Below are 20,489 nucleotides of genomic sequence, written 5' to 3'. Positions count from 1 at the left end.
TACCTAGGGGATGTTTGTTTCCCCATCCAGTTGAAACCACAAACAGACAGAAAGCTGGTCACTGGCCAAAGTGAAAGGCCAAAGGCAAATTGTCCCATATTTATCCTTTACTGGGTCAAAACTGAAAATCTGGACACTGATGGCAGTTCATAAATATTTCACTGCTCCAATCAACAACTGAGATATAAGGACATCGCATGTCAGGAAATTTGTTGACTCTTGCAGAGCAGATAGCCAGCTGGCATGAGCACTGCTATTGCCCTGTCTCAGAGCTGAAAGGCCAGAATCAAATGGTGCCAGATTTGTTCCTGGTTTAGCTAAAATAACACAGGAATCATGCTTATGTTTTGATCTTGCTGTGGCATGTTCTGTGATCCTCTCTGGACATGTGAACTTCACCTATGAGTAACAGGAGACTCTGAAATCCCCACTGAGAAATTCTTCCTACAGGTTTGCAATTTTTGTTTTGTTCAAGCTTCCCATTCATCTCATATTTTATGCTCTTCTGTGTTTGCAAGTGCTTTGGGAGTCATCAAGAGATGCTTGTAACATAATGTAGTGAACTGATCCCATCCTCATAACTCTGGAGGACTGTGGGTCAGGTTCTTCTTAAGTATCAACAAGCAAAAACTCACTGAGATCAGGGAAAACAAACTCTCATATGTCATGCAGGTAAGGTTTGCATCCTGACCAGTGGTTTCCATCCTTAAACAGGAAGACTGAGCCAATCTTTTTATTCTGAAATAGTCAATGCATGCCTGCGGCACCCCCTCCTAAATATCTGGAAGGGTTAACACTTGAAAATTCTGCCCCTTGTTTGGAACAGGAGATAAATGGCCAAGAAAGAATCAGCTATATGCTTTCCATAGAACATGCCAACAGACAAGGTTCTGGCTCCTGGTCCTTGGGGTGGCTCACTGCCCAGCATCCAGTGGTCCAGAAACACACTGTTTTCACAATACCTGAAGCAGCACTGTTAAATTTAGATTCTGATCAGTCTGGCAGGCTGCCCACATAAAAACAAAGGGTTACAAGCATGCCAGTTGGTCCGTTGTCACCAGCACTGGCTTCTGGAAGGCAGTTCCCCTTACAGAGAGCACAAATACTCTGAGGAGATGGTTGAGTAAAGCTGCAGGTTTTCAGTTACCATGCAAAGGAGCATGAAAGAACAAATTTCCTTGGCCTCACACATGCTTTATAACCCTGTTCCAGGGCAACCCATACAGTGACAGAAGGAACTTCCAAAGACTCTGTGGTGGTCCAGTGTGGTGTAACCTAAGAAGTCGTGCTCTTCAGCTCTCTGCCCCAGCTCTCTGCCCAGAGGTTTCCTCCCCAGCAGCAGTGGTGGCAACAGAACAGTTGGAGTGTTTGGTTCCCCAGCAACTGCAGTTGACTCTCTGGTATATCAATTTGAGTCACAGTCGAGTTCAGTTTGTGTTAATGAACCTGATGATTTGTGAACTCTGCCAGCAGCAGAGCGGCCGCCCGGCTGCTGCTGCTGCTGCTGCTGGGGAGGGAGCAGCCCCCAGCAGTGCTGAGGGTGGGCAGGTAGGAGAGGAGAGTCAAACCTGACTTGATGGAAATGATGTAGCTCTCTCAGACTTCATTTCTCTTTACTGAGAGCAAATGCAGAGAAAGCAAACAGAAGGGACATGAGAGGATTCCGGTTCTTGCTGGCCAGAAAAGCTGTATGGAAGCACACCTGGGAATAAACTGATTCACAGAGAATTGCAGTAAAGGAGGGAGGAAGAGAATGCTGTGTAGAAAGCTGTAACTCCTATTTTTGATAGCTCCTACTCTCTTGTCTGCTCTCGGCACAGGGTATATCACCTTTACTTTAAACTTAAAATTTTTTTTAAACACAAGCTTTGAAATGGACAGCATGCTATAAGCCCTCTCAATTATGACCTGTTAAATCCCCATGTGATCCAGCTTTTAAGTATTTTATTTGAAAGAAAAGTAGTATCTCAAATTTTTAATACCTCATTGACCTGGAAGATGTGACTTGATTAATCTCCAGGGCCAAGAAAAAGCACATCTATTGAAGGCAGTTGCTATCAGATCAGTTATGAAACTCAGACTTTTGACAGATACAAATATTCAAAATACTGATATATTAATGCAAGTTACAGCAGCTAAGCTTCTCCTCATAGGTCAGCTGGAGTCAGGTCTTTGTCTAAACAAAGGACAAGAATAACTAGAGAAGACAAGAACTAGACAAGAATAACTTGAGAGCATAAAAAAAGTAGGACACTTAAGTAGCTCAAGTCCTTACAGATATGTAGGACAAGTAAACTGATTGTTTAACAGAATGATCCCTCCCTTCAGAAAACTATTTATGCTTCTTCAATTTCTTTGCACTCCATATTAAATTTTTCATCAGAGAAATGTAATAGAAGCTTCTTCCTTTGGCAGGTACCATATGAAACTGTGTTAAATCAGTAAATGTAAGAACTTCTTGAGAACAGAAGGCAGTACTACTGGAGGGTGAAGTGTCTGTTAGAAATTCAAGTGTTAGCATAGGATTTACATTTATGAGTTGCCACAAATTATTCTGAAAAAAACACTAGACACAACCTCCTCTGTGGTCTCTGAAACTCCAACAGCTCTGGGACTGCACTGACACATAGACTTGGACTGCAATCCAGGAATAAAAATTGTGGTTTGGATCTGTATCTAACCAAGAAGGACCAACTCTTGTGTATTTGTGAGTCAATGGTGCATGCATTTTACTTGCCTGTGTCTTCCTCACACTCTCTGCTATCTCTGTCAGCTTTCTCACTCTATCCCCTGGCATGAATTCAAAGCACACTTTCATGTCACTTAAATCTTCAAAAGCTGATGTTACATTTTTGGTCAAACTGGTTTTTATAAATAGGAACATGAACTTCTGTTTTATAGACTGGAATCTATAGCTGCAAGAAAAAGACTGCATGCTACCTGAACTCTGGGTACTAACCAGTTAAAACCAGATATTTGCTCCTTCTGCATCTACTTACGTTTTCTCTCTATTAGCTAATGTGCATTGATGGAATCTCATCAGCTCTTTCATGACCATTTTGAGATGTGTCCTTGCCAAAAGTGTTAAACTTCAGTCTTGCTCTCCAAACCAATGTATAGCTGAGCTAAAAATGTCATGTGTTGGCTTTAAAACAAAGCAAAAGTAAAAACTGAGTTTTGCTGCTGCATTCATTTCAGATCTTAGGATAACTTCCATAAAGGGTATGGGCCAGATTCTTAGCACATTGAAAACTGCATAGATCCACTGATTCCCATGAAGCTACATTGATTTACAGCAGCTGAGAATCTGGCCTAAAAGGTTCAGGGCTATATATCTATTTTCTGTTGTGTTAAAGTCTCTTGACCTCTTACTTGATTGCCTTGCTCCAGTGTGTGATGCTAGTATAGGTAAATTACACCTCTGCTGGCCACTAAGCTTGCTGTTCTAGCAACATTAATAACCTCAAGGCTTCCAATTTTCTTACCAATGCTTACTAGACCTCCTATGCAAGCCTCTGGGGCTGCTCTGACAATAATCCCAATATATATTGTTTTGAATGAAAATAAACTTTATTGCAACTTGTGCTGGAGGCAGACCCATGAGCCTATGCTCTAGAATGCCTACAAGGCAGCTGTGTAATCATTAGCAATACTATAGGGAACAGCACTAGGATCAGTTCAGAAGGGTTCTTCATCCAGCTGGGACTATAATTTACAATGCCACCATCACTACAATAACAAGGTAGCAGAGGGAAAACACTCTGGAAGGGGTGGCAGTGAAATTCAGCCATCACAAGGTGTGGTCTTTGGGGCAAAACCTTTAATTGGCAGAAGGTTCACTAACTGTTCTTGTAACCTCAGGCTTTCACCTTTCATTAAATCTAAAACTACAACCAAAATTAACTTGAAAAAGCATCCACATGGAAAGGGCTAGCCATAAATGTCTCATTTTCCCATGCAAAACTAGAGAGATTTTGGTGTCCTGGTCCCCTTTTTCTTGCTCTTCTGCCTACCATTCTACTCAGTTCACCACACTGGACTTGCACAGCAAAAGAAGCAGTAGAAGCAATAGCAACTTATTCAGTTTTGCTTCTGTTTGGCATCCATCTCACCCTGTCTTTTCCTTTACCTTACTTGTATAAACCACATTGTATTTAGACCTATAAAATTTTATTTTAACTAGAGCCAACTCACACAGGTCACTCCTGGTCACTTTTATCAAAAGCTAGGTTAAAGACTAATTTTACCAAACCCGTGAAGTTGAAGAGGTCCAAATTCGAGTTTGAAATCTCATGTGATCACTTGCAGTAGACTGGATGAAGACAACCCACAGAGCAGGGCCTTCTCTTGCTGCAGATATGCTCTCTATCTGCACTCACTGCTACTCTAACCCCCACTCACATTCAGGCAGATAATTAGATGAAATAATAATTCTGACTTTTGAAAACTTTGCGTCCTTTCACGCCTCTGTCTTCATAAAACTCTTCTGAATGCTGAGTACAGCAAGGGCAAAGACTGTGGGGTTCGAATGGAGGGCTGCTGCTTTTAATCAAAGGTTAAACAGCATAACTTGCTTTTAATATTATTCATCTCTTCTTGTTGTTGTTGTTTTTGTAAAACATCCTCCACAAGCTTCTGAACTCTCCTGTGACCCCTAAAGCAGTCATGACCCTCAGCATGTAGAGCACTACCAACATCCAGCAAAAGTCAAGACAGAAGGAGCAGGAGCACACTTATATGTGAGGAATGTTTTAAGACATGTATAAGATGTCTTGAAGATGTCACCCAGCTCTGCCACCCTCTACATACTCTTACTGAGGTGAATAATTTTAGGTGTCTCTCTGTTGCTTTCATTGACTGACAGCGCACAACAAGGGAGCAGCACTGGCTAGGGCCTTGAGAATGATGCTCAGAGCATTGCCACCTCTGACAGAAGAAGGCAGCATGATCTGCTGACAAAACAGGTTGACAGCACTACTGTCTTGCCTTCAGCTTCAAAACCCAACACAGCACTTCAGCAAGTGGTTACAAAAAATTCTGGAGAGCCCTCAGTCTTGTAGGCCTGTGGAATTGAAGGGTATCTGCTCTGATGTGTAAAATGTCAGGTAGAGTACCACTGGAATCCTTTATTCAATAGCTGAGAACGTCAACAAATACAACATACAGAAATGAAGGTTAAAAACCCCATACTAAAAATAAATGTACTGCTAGGCAAAGCAAGCTTTCCAGGAGAATATTCAGTGACACTGTATCTAAATAAATTATTTTAATTCAATAAATCAAAATTTGTTTCTCTTCGTCTCCATGTCTTGTTCACACTGCAGCATTGAACTATTTTCTTATGTTTCCTTAGTCTATTGAATTATCTTAGTCACATCTCAGATTTTGTTAATTTGCCTGGTTTCTGAATTGATCACACAAAGTTGGTGCTATTCACATACTTTGAAAAGCACTGAGACATCTGAACATGTGCCAGGGCAATGAGAATATGGGGTATAAATTGAGTGCTGGTCTTGTTCTGCCCTGACCTGTGCACTGACTTTGCCAAAGCCATTTGAACTCTCCAGGTTTCAGTTTACCCAGCTAAAAAGAGAAATTCTGGGTTCAGGTTTATTTTTTTACATAAAAAAATAACACAGCAAAACCCCAAAACAGAACTCCAAAACAGTTGCAGATCAAACTGGAGCTATGGGCTTCAGTGAATAGATCGATGAGAATCTACAGCTCATTGATGCTGGAGAACCTCAGATTTAATAATTATAATGTCTACAACTTTAAAACCATAGGCCAGACTTACTTTTGATAGTGAAAACAGAATTGACTACATCATCAAGAGACCGTGGTAAAGTACATTGACAACCATATATTACGGTGGGTTTGAAACTGTCAATGAAATTAAATGCCCAAATGTAACTGAATGTCAATGATTAATATTCACAAGGTTTCACAAGTATCAACGTCACAATGAAGATGATCCAAAATTTCTCAGGTACGTGAAGGCAGAGGTTTTCATCTCAATAAGGTCTTAAAAAAACTTCTGGAACAAGAAAACAGTTTTCATACAGATCTTCTCATTATAGATCTTTGGAAATTCATCATACTCAAAAAATAAATGCAAATCCACAAAAAAATTAATTACTAAAACACTGTCATCAGCTTTCAGGGGATCCATGGGGAAATACAATGTTCCAGCTTGTAAAAAAAAAAAAAAATCCAGGCAATGTCATAATCAAAACTTTGAACACAATGAGATTTGCCTTAGTTGACACCATGTTGAACATTGCTAACTGACCAAGAAAAGATACAAATAAATCTTATATTGTTCTGATTACTTCAGCTCTAATTCTGTGATAAGGATTTGAAAACTGATGTTAAGCTTCTTATCATGTTAAAAACAGCACTTTCTAGTCAAGGCAGAGCTTGGAGATATGTTTTGCCAACTAATTTAAAAGCATCTCACAGGATCTAAATTAGGAAATCAATGTGTACTTGGCCCTACAAAGTTTCTTCATTTCTCACATAAGTTTTTCATTAGCCCAGATTTTTCCTGAGACTTATTTGATTTTTATGGTCTGGGGTCTTCTCACACATAAAATGGGAAGCGACATAGTCTTGCTTTTGTTGCTGAAATGTGAGCTAAGGTACTTTCTGGTGAGTTTGTCTATGGTGTTGCTTGGATTTTGAAGTCATTTTCCTACAATTAACATGCAGTTAACAAACTTTCCAAACAAGGTGCTTACATCCAGTGCATGAGTTTCTAAAATGGATCAGTTTATGCATTCATGTATGTGATAGAGAATATAAATAGAGTGACACAAATGAAACTCTGTGCAGTAGCCTGAAATGCAGTCAGATGAAACCTCAGAGAGGACAATTTTGATTTTGCCATTTCCCAGGCTCAGGCCAGTTATCTGTCCTGGTGGGCTGGTATTCATGTGGATAATCATGGTAATCATGGTTAGCTATAGCAAACACTGCTTTCCCCAACACTGTATTTAGAAAATTTGTCTTGGCTGATGTTTGTATTTTTCTTGAAAATGCACGGACACAATGAAGAAATGATGAGCATCTGTGGCTAACTGATTCCAAATCTAATCAAACTGTGTGGTTTCTGACATGAAGTTTTAAAGGCAGATCCAATCTGCATTGCTGAAGCCTTTAGACAGAATAAACACTATGGAAAATCACATTTCAGATAGAAATCCCTCACTTATATATTTATGTCTTTAAACTTGGTGTTTACAAGTATCAGGACACTCTCAGTAGCATGGTCCCTCTCTTTCCACTTCATTTTATCAATCTCTCATTTATCAGCCTGTAATATTAGTTTTCTCCTTGCTTAAATCCTCTAATTTTCTAAGTTTTCTCCAGTAAGGAAACAATCCAGTCTGGGGATTCCTTAGTTCCCTTATATGGAAGCTCATGGGTTCTCTAGAAACCCCAGCATTCATTTGCTACTTCTTAGCTTTGGTATCTTAGCTAAACTTGCTGTTTCTTAGCTCAGACAGATCCCTGGCTGTGCAAGTACTTTTCTCATTGCCCAGTCAGTGTGAATTCAGGCAGTTTAATTTAACCAATAGTGGGAAAGAGCTAAAAAGGTCTGTTTGCACCAGTGCCAGCTGCAAGTGGTGACATTTTCTACTGTCTGGCACTTGTCTGTAAGTTCCTTTTATTCCACTGTCTCACCTTTTATTCCACTGTCTCTGGTCTAGCTTTTCACCTTCATGGCAAACATCAATGTTAGGACAACCACAGCATTTAAATTGAGACAGATGCTCATTATTGAGCAGAATGTTGTAAGACACACTGAAAACAGATGTGAAGGGGCACCTGCACCAGCAGCAGCAAGACTTAGCTGGAAAGGACAAGCAACCAGGGTCTGACTCAGTAAATGCTTACAGTCCATCCTGCTTTGCATCTCTCATGACCTCAGCTAATCAGTTTGAATTAACACTGCAATCCAGTGCTCACTCTGACAGTCAGTGATCTGAACTCAAGGCAGTAAAAAAAGTGATAGCTCTTTCCCAGCTGAGATTAGTCACTTGGAGTAGGATCCATCTCAACTGATGTAAATGTCCACATCTCAGCTTCCCTCTCTTTGTAGAAAATGAACAGATGTTTTTAAAGTTATCTTCATCCTGTGATCACACTCCACACCATAAATGTCTACAGTGAAGGAAAATTAATTTGTCTTTGATAATTTAACACTTTCATATTTTGTTGCACCAATAACTTTATAATAGTGTATTATGATGAAGAGAATAACAATAACTAGGTCTGAGTCACAGGTGTAGAACAGGGCTTCTGTGGAGATATGGTATGGTTCTGAAGACATGGACCCAAGAAGAGAGTGAAGCAAAGAGGGAACTGTAGTAAGGCACAGGAGGGATATTGGAACTCTCCCTGCAAAGGGAGCTATTCCTCAAACTAAGAAGAAGAACAATTAGTACACACACTAATCTATAGCTCTGCAATTCATCTTGCTTAGATCAAGGCATCACTCCAGTTTGCTTTGGAAGACTTTGTTGCTGCCAAACTGGGGACACCAGCTGAGCAACTCTGCAGTGAAGACATAACCGTAATAAGTGAGAATTTTTGCTGCTGTAACCACATCCCTTTCTTTTTTTCTCCATTTTTTATTATCATCTGTCTTGAATCATCTCCTTTTGGGGAACTTCAGCTACCAGTGCTAATGGTCTCACACATAAGAACTGCCATTGATGCCAACACAAAGGAGAACAAAAACTTTTTTGTTAAAATATAAAAATTCACAGCTCAATTTGAAATTTACCTTACTGTAACAAAAGTGACCTTTTTCACATGTTTACCTTAAACAGAAAGCTAAAACTGACACATTTGGAACCTCAAGCAATAGTTGTAGTAATGAGGAAAGGTAGGAAAGTAAGGTAAAGTTGACCCTGATACTAGGATTAGCAATAAAACAAAATTGTCACATACTGTTTACTTGTTCTATCATTTGAAAGGGTTTGGGAGAGTGAAAAAAAAAAAAAAAAAGGCTTGTTTTATGTCTGATTTGCACTCTGCCCCATTTTCGCTCACATACAAGTTTACATAGTTTTTAGTTTACCCAGTTCCTTGTTGGCTCAATTAGGTTTCTGAGAAGCTTGGGTTTTATGAGCCCATGTGGAGGTTGTGTCTAGCAAGAGCTTCACAAGACACTCTGCACCATAAACCCATTGCTCTCCTTCATCACATGGTAAAGGACAATGGCCAGCATGAGTTAATCCAGCATCACAGGTTATTTCTCCATAGCATGCCTCTTGCCAAAACAGCCCATTCTTTACACAAGAAAAGACTAAAGAAGGAAAGAAATGTGTCCTAGCAAACAGTGAGATGAATTCCTGACTGTAAAATTGGAAACAAAAAATGAAATATGAAAACAGAAACTTAAAATATATCTGACTCCAAAGTTCCTTTTTACTTCTTCCAGTATCTTGGCTGCATTGAGTGCAAAGGTCTGGCAGTGTAATGCTTCTCCCTCTCTCTTCCTTTATTTCCCCTTCTTTCTTCAAAGCCTGGCCTCACCTTGGAAAGTTTGCTGAGCTAAAGTTTTCTTTTTCACTGTAGCTTGAGATTCTTCTTGCTTCTTCTCTCTCCCTTAGCTTGGTGCATGTTTGCATTCAGTGTCGAATTATGGAGTGGACTTCCTCTCCTGCTGGGAGTTTTTCTCAAGAGTATTTGCCATTTTATTACCTAAGTCTTCATTTGGAATTCATACTTTCTTTCTGTGACAAAATCTTGGGGTTGTCCTACTATTTTATAAGTCATTGCTTACATTGAAATTATCTGCTGTATATGGTCTTAATCATTAGAACTCATGTCTCTTCTCCTCTTCATGAGCTCAGGGAAACATCCTAGCTAAGTCATCCCTCCCTTAGTCATAAAAAATGGAATGAGATTAAGGAAAGAAAGAAGATGGGGGAAAAAGGATAAGGATGTGTTGCATTTTTCTTTTATTTTTTCCCACATCAATTACATGTTCTATTTCACACTGGCCTCCCAAAAATTTTAAGTAGCAAACACTTCTAGGAAGGTGACCATCTGAATTGTCTCATTTATTCTAGTGTGTTTCTTTATGTGAGTAACAGTTCACTGACTTGATGGAGTCAGATTGTGTTGTAGGTGCTCTTCCTGCTAGAAGTCAGGGATGTGTTTCCTTGAGGTGCAAAAGCTTTCTCTTTCATGTAATTTCATAATCCATACTGTTCATTGTAAAGAGAAAATGCAGTACATGACTTGTCATTCACTCTCTCCCCTGCTGCTATTTTACTGGGCAATCCTTTAGACTACTCTTGACCTTTTTATTCCTTAGTTCAACCCAAGAGTCCTTTAAGTCAATATAATTAGTGTTTTAAGCCTGCTTGTGATCTGCTTCTTTGTGATGCCTGCAGTGTTGGCATGTTTAAGCTTGGGGTATGCTCTGAGACTCTAAAGAGTTAAAATGGGAAGAATATTTCCTAAATTTTGCATATGAATGACATGTGCCAGAAAAATTTTGAAACTACTACTAACCATTAGCAAAAACTATGTTCTGCACTGAATTCTCTTACAAATCTGACTGCTTGAGAGGATATCTCCTGGAGAAAAAACTGTCGGATTGTATACTGCTCGTTCACCATACATGTTTTATTAATGTGAGGTTCAATTTATTCCTATTTTGGTAGTGAAATCAAACACATCTTAGACTTCGGCATACAAGAAGAAGGATATTGGGAAAAAAAATACGAAGTTAAATGACATCCTCAATCATCTGGGAAAGGCTTTTTTTTTCTTTAAAATTGAACTCTGAGAGCAATAATGAAGACCAAGAGGCTGCCCACACATGTAACAGAAAAAAAACCACAACAAAAACCCAAAAGCCATTTTAGTGTGGTTACATTTCATTGATAGATCACCAGTGGCAGTTCAGTTCTCCATCACTGGCAAATTCAGCTGAGATAACAAAGGATGTGATTCACTGGAATAAATAAAATACACTAATAAACTATAGATGACTTGAAACTGTAAAATATGACTGTGCAAGTAAATTCTGTCATCCTTATAACCCCATATACTTGATCAAGACTTTGTTCTCTCTTTATTTGTTTTTAATCTGTATTTGTACTGTTTCTTATGCCAGTGGTAGCACAAAACTATAAGCTTCATCCCATGTAATCCCTCTTTAGCATGACAAAAGTTTGCTGGCAGGATGGGAAGAGCTAGTACTGATACACAGCTTTGCTTAGTGTGGGGCAGAAGTTTCCAGCCTGCTGAAGTGGTGCACAACAGCAGCAGTTGCCAGGTCTGTCAAGGCAGAGGCATTTAGTGGAGCTGCAGACAGATCCTTCAGATAAGTACTTGAGTGCAGAAACATCTTGGCTTTCCAACTTCTGCCAGAAACCAGCTGTTTCCAAGGCCTGTTCTCATCCCTGAGAATGTGGGACCAGCATCAGGAGGCAAAAAACCTCTGTCAATGAAAAGCTTGCTGAAGTGAAACGTGCAATAGGTGAATGTACATTAAGCAGAGAAGATGGGTTTGGATGGGTCCAGTGGGTGGTACGTGGCAGACGTGAGCAGAATGGTGTAAGGGTAGAGATGGGTTCCCATCATGTTAGAGATCTGCTATTCCAACTGCTCGTGTGGAAGAAACAACTGAGAGAATATGGAAACGGGTCTCCTAGTGCCCATGCAGGCTACGTCCTGGAAGATATTGCTTTCTGTCACCAACAGTGGTGTGGCTGGAGTGCAGGATTCATCTCACCTAATTTTAATATCCATAAGTCAGAACTATGTGAAAATTCCTAATTTAATTTTATGGAGGGCTGGGTCATTGTTTTCTTCAGTTTCTTTCCGGGTGGGTCCATAGCTACAAGTTTTGTTTGTGTTTCAGGTCCAAATGAGTTCAAAATCTCAAAATGAAACACAGTCAAAACTGCCAAATTTTATCTGGTTCATTGTCAAAATCATGTGAGAATGTAAAGCATAAACAGCAAAAGACCACTCAAAACTGTGCTTAAGGTTCCTTCAGTAAGTGTAGTATTCTTATTGAACATGAAATCACATGTATTTTACATAAATTGGAGTAACAGAGACTATGTTTCTCGTGGCTCCATAAACCTCATTTTAGCACTTCATACTTCATCTTATCTGAAAATTTGTCTCATTTCAGTTGTCCAGACTGAATCCAAAATATCACTGAACATGGTGATAATTTGATTATATCCTAAGAATCAGCTTCAGAGTTGTATCCACTGGATGAACTGAACAGAGGAGAATGTTTGATGCTTCCAGAACCCTTTTGAAACACAAGTCGTCCAACTTCTTTAGACTGGAATATTTAGGAGAAGCAAACATATCAGCAAAAATCTCTGTGTCTTTTTATCTTGCTTCCTCATGAGTGTAGTGTCTGTAGTTTCTGTGCCTTGAGAGGAGTATCCCAAGTCTCTATTTATGCTTATAATTATCTGTGGCATTGTAAGATAGTTTTTACTGTATGTATATATATATATATCTCAAATATTCAAATATCTAAATATCTTCGTAAAAGATACATGCTTAAAAGATGAAGAATTAATTGTCCTGTGCTTGTATGTGTTCCTGTGAGCATTTCCCTTCCCATTGGCTTCATTGGGAGTCATAATGAGCAACTTACACTACTTAATTCATTTGACATGAGTTATATTGTACATATGATACAGATCTAAACATTACCATTTACAGTTTTCCCTATTAGGAGAATTTATATTTCAACCCAATACTGCTTTTTAGGCCACTTCAGAGCTCCAAGGATAATGCTGGTTACATGTCTGGTTTAAGATTTGTATTTTATAAGCCAAACACTTTTATAGTTTTCAAAAACCCACAGTGAAATAAAATAATAGGGAGAAAATGCTTACATTTTGATAATCTAGTATTGGGGGTGAAATAGTTATTTTCTCTACTGTTGTGCAATTTTTCTGCAAAAAGAAGTAGCTCAAACACAGAAACACTGGAGTTACTGAGAACATTTAATATGATGACTGATTATTTAAAATATGCTGTGAAACACTTTGGGTTTAGAAATACTTATGCCCTGAAGACTATCATGAAGAATGGCTGCATTCCACAGCAAGAACAGTATTTGGAAAGCTTAGCTCCCTTCAGCTTACTCACAACGATGATAAATAGCATGTATTGTACACTGTATGCACAGTTTTTATGCAGGTGTTTCACCACTGGGGTGAGGGGGGTGAGGTGGGTTTTTTTAATTAAACAATATTCCTGATCACTTCTCTCCCACCCCCTCTAAGAAATAATAGAAAAATTATTTTGCTATTTCAGCTCCAAAAGTACAAATAGTACAACTGTTGCATTATCTCTGCAACAGGGATGGAAATCTTGATTTTCCAATATGTTCTAAGTACACTGCTCTGTAATGAAACAAGGAAATCTCCAGAATGTTTTTGACCTCGATGTTCATAGTGCTAACCCAGCTAGCCTGTGCTGCCCTTTGCCTATTGCACTGTGCGGGAGGGAGCAAAACCAGGTCAGATTGAAGCTTCCAGGCTCTTACATTTACCAGGAACAAAAACAAGGAGCAATTTCTTGCTGACACCTTTTCTGGAGAAAACTGGTTATATTATCATTACTAAGACAAAAGGGTCCTGCAATACTGACCTTGACAGGAGTAGCTTTGGGGGTTACAGACATAAATGAAAGACCATATACTCTTCCCCCTCCTTTTCCTCCTCCAAAATACAATTCATTTATTCAGAAGGAAGCAATGATGGAGAAGAGTATGGCTGGGTTATCTCTGTCACACCATCTTCTCTTAAAGCCTGAACCATTATTTGCTCATCTGTTTAGACACTGTTTTTCCTACTCACCATTGCAAGTCATCAGAATCATTTATCCATAGTTATTAGGTCTAATTCAAAGGAATACACAGACCAGGTCTAGGACATAAAGTCAAGTATGAAAGGATCTGCCATGAATTCTACAAAATTCTGCCAAATATTTTACCCAGACTGACTGTCACTGACCTACATTACAGATGGGACACCATCAGGGGTTGACATGTTAGGTATTTGTCTCAGTATGATGGTTTGGGGACAAAGGAGTAAAGAGAACTTCATCAACATGATTTTTGTACCAGATGGTACAAAAGAGGTGACAATGATCTCTGGTCATCTTATTTACTGGCATAGATATAGTCAAAGTGCTTTGTATGAAATATGTTTCTCATAACACTACAATAATCTAAAAGGCTTCAAGAAGATACACAGTTTTTATAGATGCACACAGCCTAATACATTTCTCAGAAACTAAATATTTCATTATAAATTTACCAGCATGAACAAAATTGCTTCCTCAGAAATATGTCGAAATTTTGAAATCACTGTTTATTTGTCAGGAAGGAGTAAAACTTAAGAGAGCACAAGATGCAATATTTTTGGCAATGTAAAACAAGTGTTGCAAAATTGAAGGTGCTGTAAATGTTTTCCTATAACTTTGTCCCATGCTATGCATTTTGTCAGAAATATTTCATTGAGGTGAAACACATTTTTTTCTCACAACTCACACAGCAGGAAATAATCCAGTAAAAAAAAACCCTCTAGTTTTGCCCTGTTTTTCATGCCCTTAAATTCTACTGAGCTAACTGCATTTATCTTAGGAATGTAGTCAACAGAGTATTTTTTCATATTAATATGCAATATATTTAAGAGGATCTTCTGCTTATTTTTATTATTTTCTCAAACTGCAAGTTATGGGAATTGTGCACAGTTATAGGCAAAACAGAGAGATTTTGTCAGAAGCAATTTGGTTATAGATTATTTCTGCTTTGTTTTGTTTCATTTTTCATCCACTAAAGCCATTAGCACTTAATAATACAGTGTAATTCACTGATTTCCCCAGGCAAGGAAAGATTGTAGGCACAAAAATGTTGGGGAGGGGGCATCTTAAATGAGGGTCTCTAACCTCAGAAATTATGCTCTCAAAAACCAATTTACAAGATAGAAGTGATTTTTCTCCTCAACTCTTTAGGAAGACAGTACTTCTTTGGAAAGGGATTTCTTACTTACCTCTTGGCTCATTTTCTTGGATCTGGCTATAGGCACTTTTGTGCAGCAGAGGGTAGGGTTTAAGCCACAGTGCCTGTTCCTACCTTCCCTCTTCTCCACACTTCTAGACTGGTCAGATTGCTACTTTATGTTCTGGTTTTTGAGACCCCTACTATCACAAGGTAAAGCCCGCATAGAAAAGGAGTTGGGAGTTCCACTCACCTGCACAGTACTTGGAAATTTCCAAAGCTGCAAGGCACTGTGCTATGGAGTGAGACACTTTCTTATCCATTGATTTTTGTAGGATAAAAAAAAACCTTCACCAAATAAACAATGTCAGAACCTCCACAAATTAGATTAGGTTTGCAGCCTGCACATCCTATATGAAAAAAAAAAAAAATTAACCATCACAAAACTGCTTAGTAAAATAAAATTCTGAATAACTTAATTCAAAAAACCAATACAGAATATGCTTTGTTTACTGTAAGGAGTTCTTAATTTCTCCTGTTCAGTACTTTTGATGTGATGACAACAGCTTCCAGAGAATATACCTGTAGCAATGCTGACCTTTCCAATATCAAGCAAACTAATCTACAAGTGCATCATGGCTTAAAATATGATTGTTCACCAAAAAGCTGTCACTGAAAAGAATTCCACAGATTACGTGCAGAATAAGACCTGGTCAACATAAATAAGATTAAAACATCCTGGTCCTTTATGAACCAACATAATAAAAATGATAAAAATAATAAATATAATAAAAATATGTGGAGTGACCAGACTCTATTTCTGCTTTTCTTCATCCACAAACCATCTTGACCACCCTTTGTGCAATGTATAAAGAAAACACAACTAACTTAGGACTCAAAACTGTCTATTTATTCTTCAGAGCTGAAGATGAGATATGGGTTATGGTAGGATATAATATATATGCCAGCTGAGTTACAGTCTGTACAGAATAAAACTGAAGAACTCAAGCTGAACTCAACTGAGTCTGAAATAGGATTAAAACTGGAATATGTTTATTAGGAAGAGAAGTTTTAAATGCTAAACACAAGTGCTATGTCTCTGTGACTGACCTAATAAGCATGCATAGAATCTTTCTAACTGTTTGGAGATTGGTGGGTTGCTCTTTAGGTCACTAATATTTATACATTACACATGCTTCAACTAGATAAATAATGATACTTGATAGACTTCAGGAAAGATACTGGGAAAAAATTCATCCCATTCCAAATAACTATAGCCAAAAATCCTTCAAGAAATTAGCAAAGTAGAATAACATGGTGTGCAACATACTGGGGTATTTATTTATTTTGTTAGTTGGATTGGGTAATACAAACCCCTAATAGATAAGGTGATTACAAAACAGGAACAGCAGCCAAAGTCCTGGCACAAATTACTAAAATCCCCACCTCACTTTTGTCAAGATCAGCATCATTCCCAAGCCAAATTTCATAAAAAGGATACACTTCTTGAAAACAGCAATGAGAAAGAGATCACTGGAGACTTAGAATCTGGCAACCAAGTTCTGGGAAGTTATTTTGAAAAAGTGACTAAATTAGAAGTTGAGAGAGGCCTTCCTGAGTTTTTAAGGGGATCTATATCCTGGACACAATACATTCATCAGAGAAAATCAGGTTTTGTGTCAATCAATAATTTTCCAAAATTCAGAAATTATAAGAGGATCTTAAATTTTCTGTATATAAAAAGCCAAGACAAAAAATAAAATCACTCAAAAGAAAGAAAAACCCAATGAAAAAAAAAAACCCAAACCAAGAACAAAACCACAATTTTTTTTTTCATTATCTAAGTTATTCTCTATGGATTTTTAGTTGATCATATTAAAACTGTTCCTGAATCATGATAACAGAAGTTGCACATTTTTCTACCTGGTCACGAGGATATCTATTGTAAATTACATCATAACAATCATTACTAAACATTTAAAAGGAAAAAAATCTTTTGTATAAACTATTTTGTTCAAGATGTACATAAACTGCCTTAGAAATGGTAAAATTTGTAAAAAGTTTATGACAATTAAACAGTTGCCATGTCAATGAGCATTTACAGCACAAAATACTAATATTGTAATAGAATTGCAATGTTGATTCTTCCACTCAGACCAGAATAAAAAATTGAATGCTTGTGTCCAAGTACCTCTGTAATTCTTATGCTACTTAATAGTGAAAACTATTTGACCTTGTCATCATTTGATCATTTGATCATTTCAAAGGCTGGTGATCTCTTTACCTTTCAGGAAATGTTTCTCAGCCCTTAGAAGTCACTCTGCGTATTGGACAAAGCTGCTTAGTTACACATTTTAAGTCTGGAAGAGTGGCAGTCAGTGGAATGATGAAAAGAAATGATCTGTGACTAAATAGTGCTTATATTTCTCAGACAATGTTCTATGAGATTTGTATAATGTTTAAAACCATCTGATTTTCTTCATGCTGAAGTTTATTATCTTGTTCACTTATTCACGGAAGGGCAAAATATATCAAAGAATTGATGATAGATTGTCCAGTCATAAACATAACTCTTATCTGAGAACAAATCATGGCAAACTGGGAGGAGTGGGAAAAGATTTCATTTAGTGATAAACATTAATTCTTAAATAACTGACTTTTAGACTGACTTCATCAAACAAAACTATGCTTACCACTTTTTCTTTCTTTTCAGGAAATTTTAAGGATTACAGAAAACTGAAATTTGATGAAAGGTAATATATGAGAAAATACATAGAATTGAAAGTTTCAGTAAAATATGTTATATCTTAGGAGTCATATGCTAGGAACAGGCTTAATGTTTTGGTTTTAGATGCACCTCCTTTTCATTTTTTTAAAGCTTTTATGTCTATTCCTACCTCACATGTCGGTGTAGAAAAAAATGATCCTGTATATAAAGGTAAAAAGATATTGCAGACACTCAATAAATTTTGAATTTAAGCTTCATGCTAAAATTAATTTCAAATGTAAATTTAATGGGTTTTATAAACAAGTTTCAGAATGCAAAGATAAAGTAGAATGTAATTGTGGACATACAAGTAGCATTTTATTTAGTAAGATGAAATTAATGATCTCCGAATTGTATATTGGAACACACTTATCAAGGTAAACTTGAGAAAAAATATACTTGGTATGCCAAGGATTTTTTTTCCTGAACAATATTTTAGGAAAAGCACTGCCCACCTATTTTTTAATATGACTCTGCCTTTTTTTTTTTTTCAGTCCAAAGTTGGTGGGCTATATCAAGGAAAGCAAGTCTCTTTTATATTCACAGAGGCATAAAGACATCCTGCTCTTTGTTCAGCTTTAATCAGGGTTCTCTGAAGTAGGTTACGAACTTACTAAACGGTTTTTTTTTGGCCTGCATGTGAAGCAAATAATTTTCCAAAAAGAAAATAAGGGATCAGGTATTCCCTGCTAAAGCACTTCTAGCTTATTTCATTTAGTCTGGTCCTTAGCAGGCAGAAGGGTGAAGGTTTCCAGTTCATGGAATTCTTAGAAGATTGTAGACAACACCACTTGCCTGAACTGTGACAGTAATAAACAATCCCACAGCACAAAATTGCATCCCAATCAGTTGTAGATTAGCACAAATGTAAATACCTTATTCAAAACTCTCCCAAACAGGCACAAAAATCTAGATAGCCATTTCCCACTGGTTGTAAATCAGCTGTCTGTCATCTTAACTCTAGCTGTGAAGACCATTGTAAAAAAAAAACCCCATAGTGTGTTTTACTGAAATTCATGTGAAAACTGCACTGCCTTGTAAAACCAAATCCTTCTTCACTGCATAGCTGAATCTCTGATTAACTTGAGCTCAATAAAATCTATGATATAGTCTTTGCAAGAAATTTTTCCTAATCTACAGGTGAGTCTTTTGTGTCTGTATGTTCATGTGCACATGTATGTACAACTATGTTTCACCTGAAACTTAGAATTAATATGTGCAACATATTCTTAAGAGCTCATAATGTAAAATTAAAGATCTGATAAACTAAAGATATTTACTTTCAGGGGTTGCCTATTGGAATAAATTCAGCAGTGGTGTCCAATAGGGAATATGCCAGTAAGAACTTGGACATAGTCATCACATAAAGAACACCAAATAAACATGGGCTACTGGAAGTGAGTAGCGATCAAAAAATCAGTCTAAAATGCCTAATGGATATTAAATACTTTAGCCTGGCACTTAACCAAGAGGACTAGAAGAGCAAATGCCAACTATTAAAATAGAAGCATTACTTTTACCTCACATTTATTGCACATCCATATTTTTCTGTGTGCTGTTGCCATCACTCTGACCTGTCATGATAACTTTTTTCTGGCTCTTCCTCTATTTCTGTTGATCCAAGGGGCTCATTCAATACCCACTAATAGAAGCAAGGGAAATCTTTCCATGACTTCAGTGCACTCTGGATCAGATCTCACATTTTCTTAAACTTTCACATCCTTTGAGACCCCAGCTCTCACATTTTACCTTAGACAATATTGTCTTCACAAATGGATATTTTTTTACTATGAAAATCAGTCTTTCCTTCTTGTTGAGGAAAGTGATGCCAGCTCCACTATTTATATCACATTTAGCAAACCCACAGGAGTTAAGCAAATCTGGAACCCTCCAGGAGATTGACTGCCTTGATGAGTGTAGCATAAGTCACCCAGGCTGAGGCCATTCATTCAGTTATTTCCGTGTGTAAATATTAAGTTACAATATACTGTAATGGAACTAACAGTGCCTGCCCCAAGTCAGGTGCAATGAATGAGCTCTGGTTCAGTACCAATATTACACATGCACAGCACCCTTTGCTTGCACATGGATATGCATTATCTCAGACACTGAGATCAGGTTCTCTGCAATTTCACATCCCTGAGACACCACTGTCTTCTTTTGTTGTAGTCTAGCTCTTACCCTGTAGGAGAAATTGCTCCTAGCCTGTGATTTCTTGACTCCAGCTTTGCTGGAGAAGGGATGGGACGCAGGACCCACACTTGGAGAAGGGTGTCTGTTACTGCTGTAATGGCTGATTCTTCTGAGCTTAAAACCAGATCTGCCCTCCCTTAATGGTCCTCTTCTCAGTTTGGAAGATTACTAGCCAAACATGTGGTTGCATTTTGTGGTTTTGGACCACGAGAGGAGGGGGATGGTGAGACAAATTATTTAGTACATGAGGCACCTTACAAAGTCTTGTTTCACATGGGCCACTTGTTTCTGTGGGCTGTCTTTGTACAGAACACACAAAACTTCTGTGCCATCTATTTGTACGTTTTCCATATTAGTTATCAGTCTTACAGAGGAGAAAATGTCAGTGATATTTCTTCCACCCTCCCCAGATTCTTCAATGTGGCCAAAACAAAAAGGAAATTATACCTTAATCATAACTTTTTGTGAATTTTCTGCTAAAATACCAGTTAATTTCCCAATGCAAAATAATTAACCAAA

General features: G+C 37.8%; 1 long non-coding RNA gene across 1 annotated transcript in view; it reads right to left on the bottom strand.

The window, feature by feature from the left end:
- The window catches only part of LOC146767790 (uncharacterized), a 99,098-nt gene that overhangs the window by 23,219 nt on the left and 55,390 nt on the right, over nucleotides 1-20,489 (bottom strand). The window contains exon 3 of the long non-coding RNA XR_014953567.1: nucleotides 15,264-15,420. This is a non-coding gene — a long non-coding RNA (uncharacterized LOC146767790). The remainder of the gene's footprint in view (nucleotides 1-15,263; nucleotides 15,421-20,489) is intronic.

Source organism: Lonchura striata, chromosome 3, assembly GCF_050655825.1.
Source record: "Lonchura striata isolate lonStrDom1 chromosome 3, ASM5065582v1, whole genome shotgun sequence".
NCBI lineage: Eukaryota > Metazoa > Chordata > Aves > Passeriformes > Estrildidae > Lonchura > Lonchura striata.
Note: the sequence above shows the minus strand (reverse complement) of the source record. Positions and strands in the feature narration are given on the sequence as shown.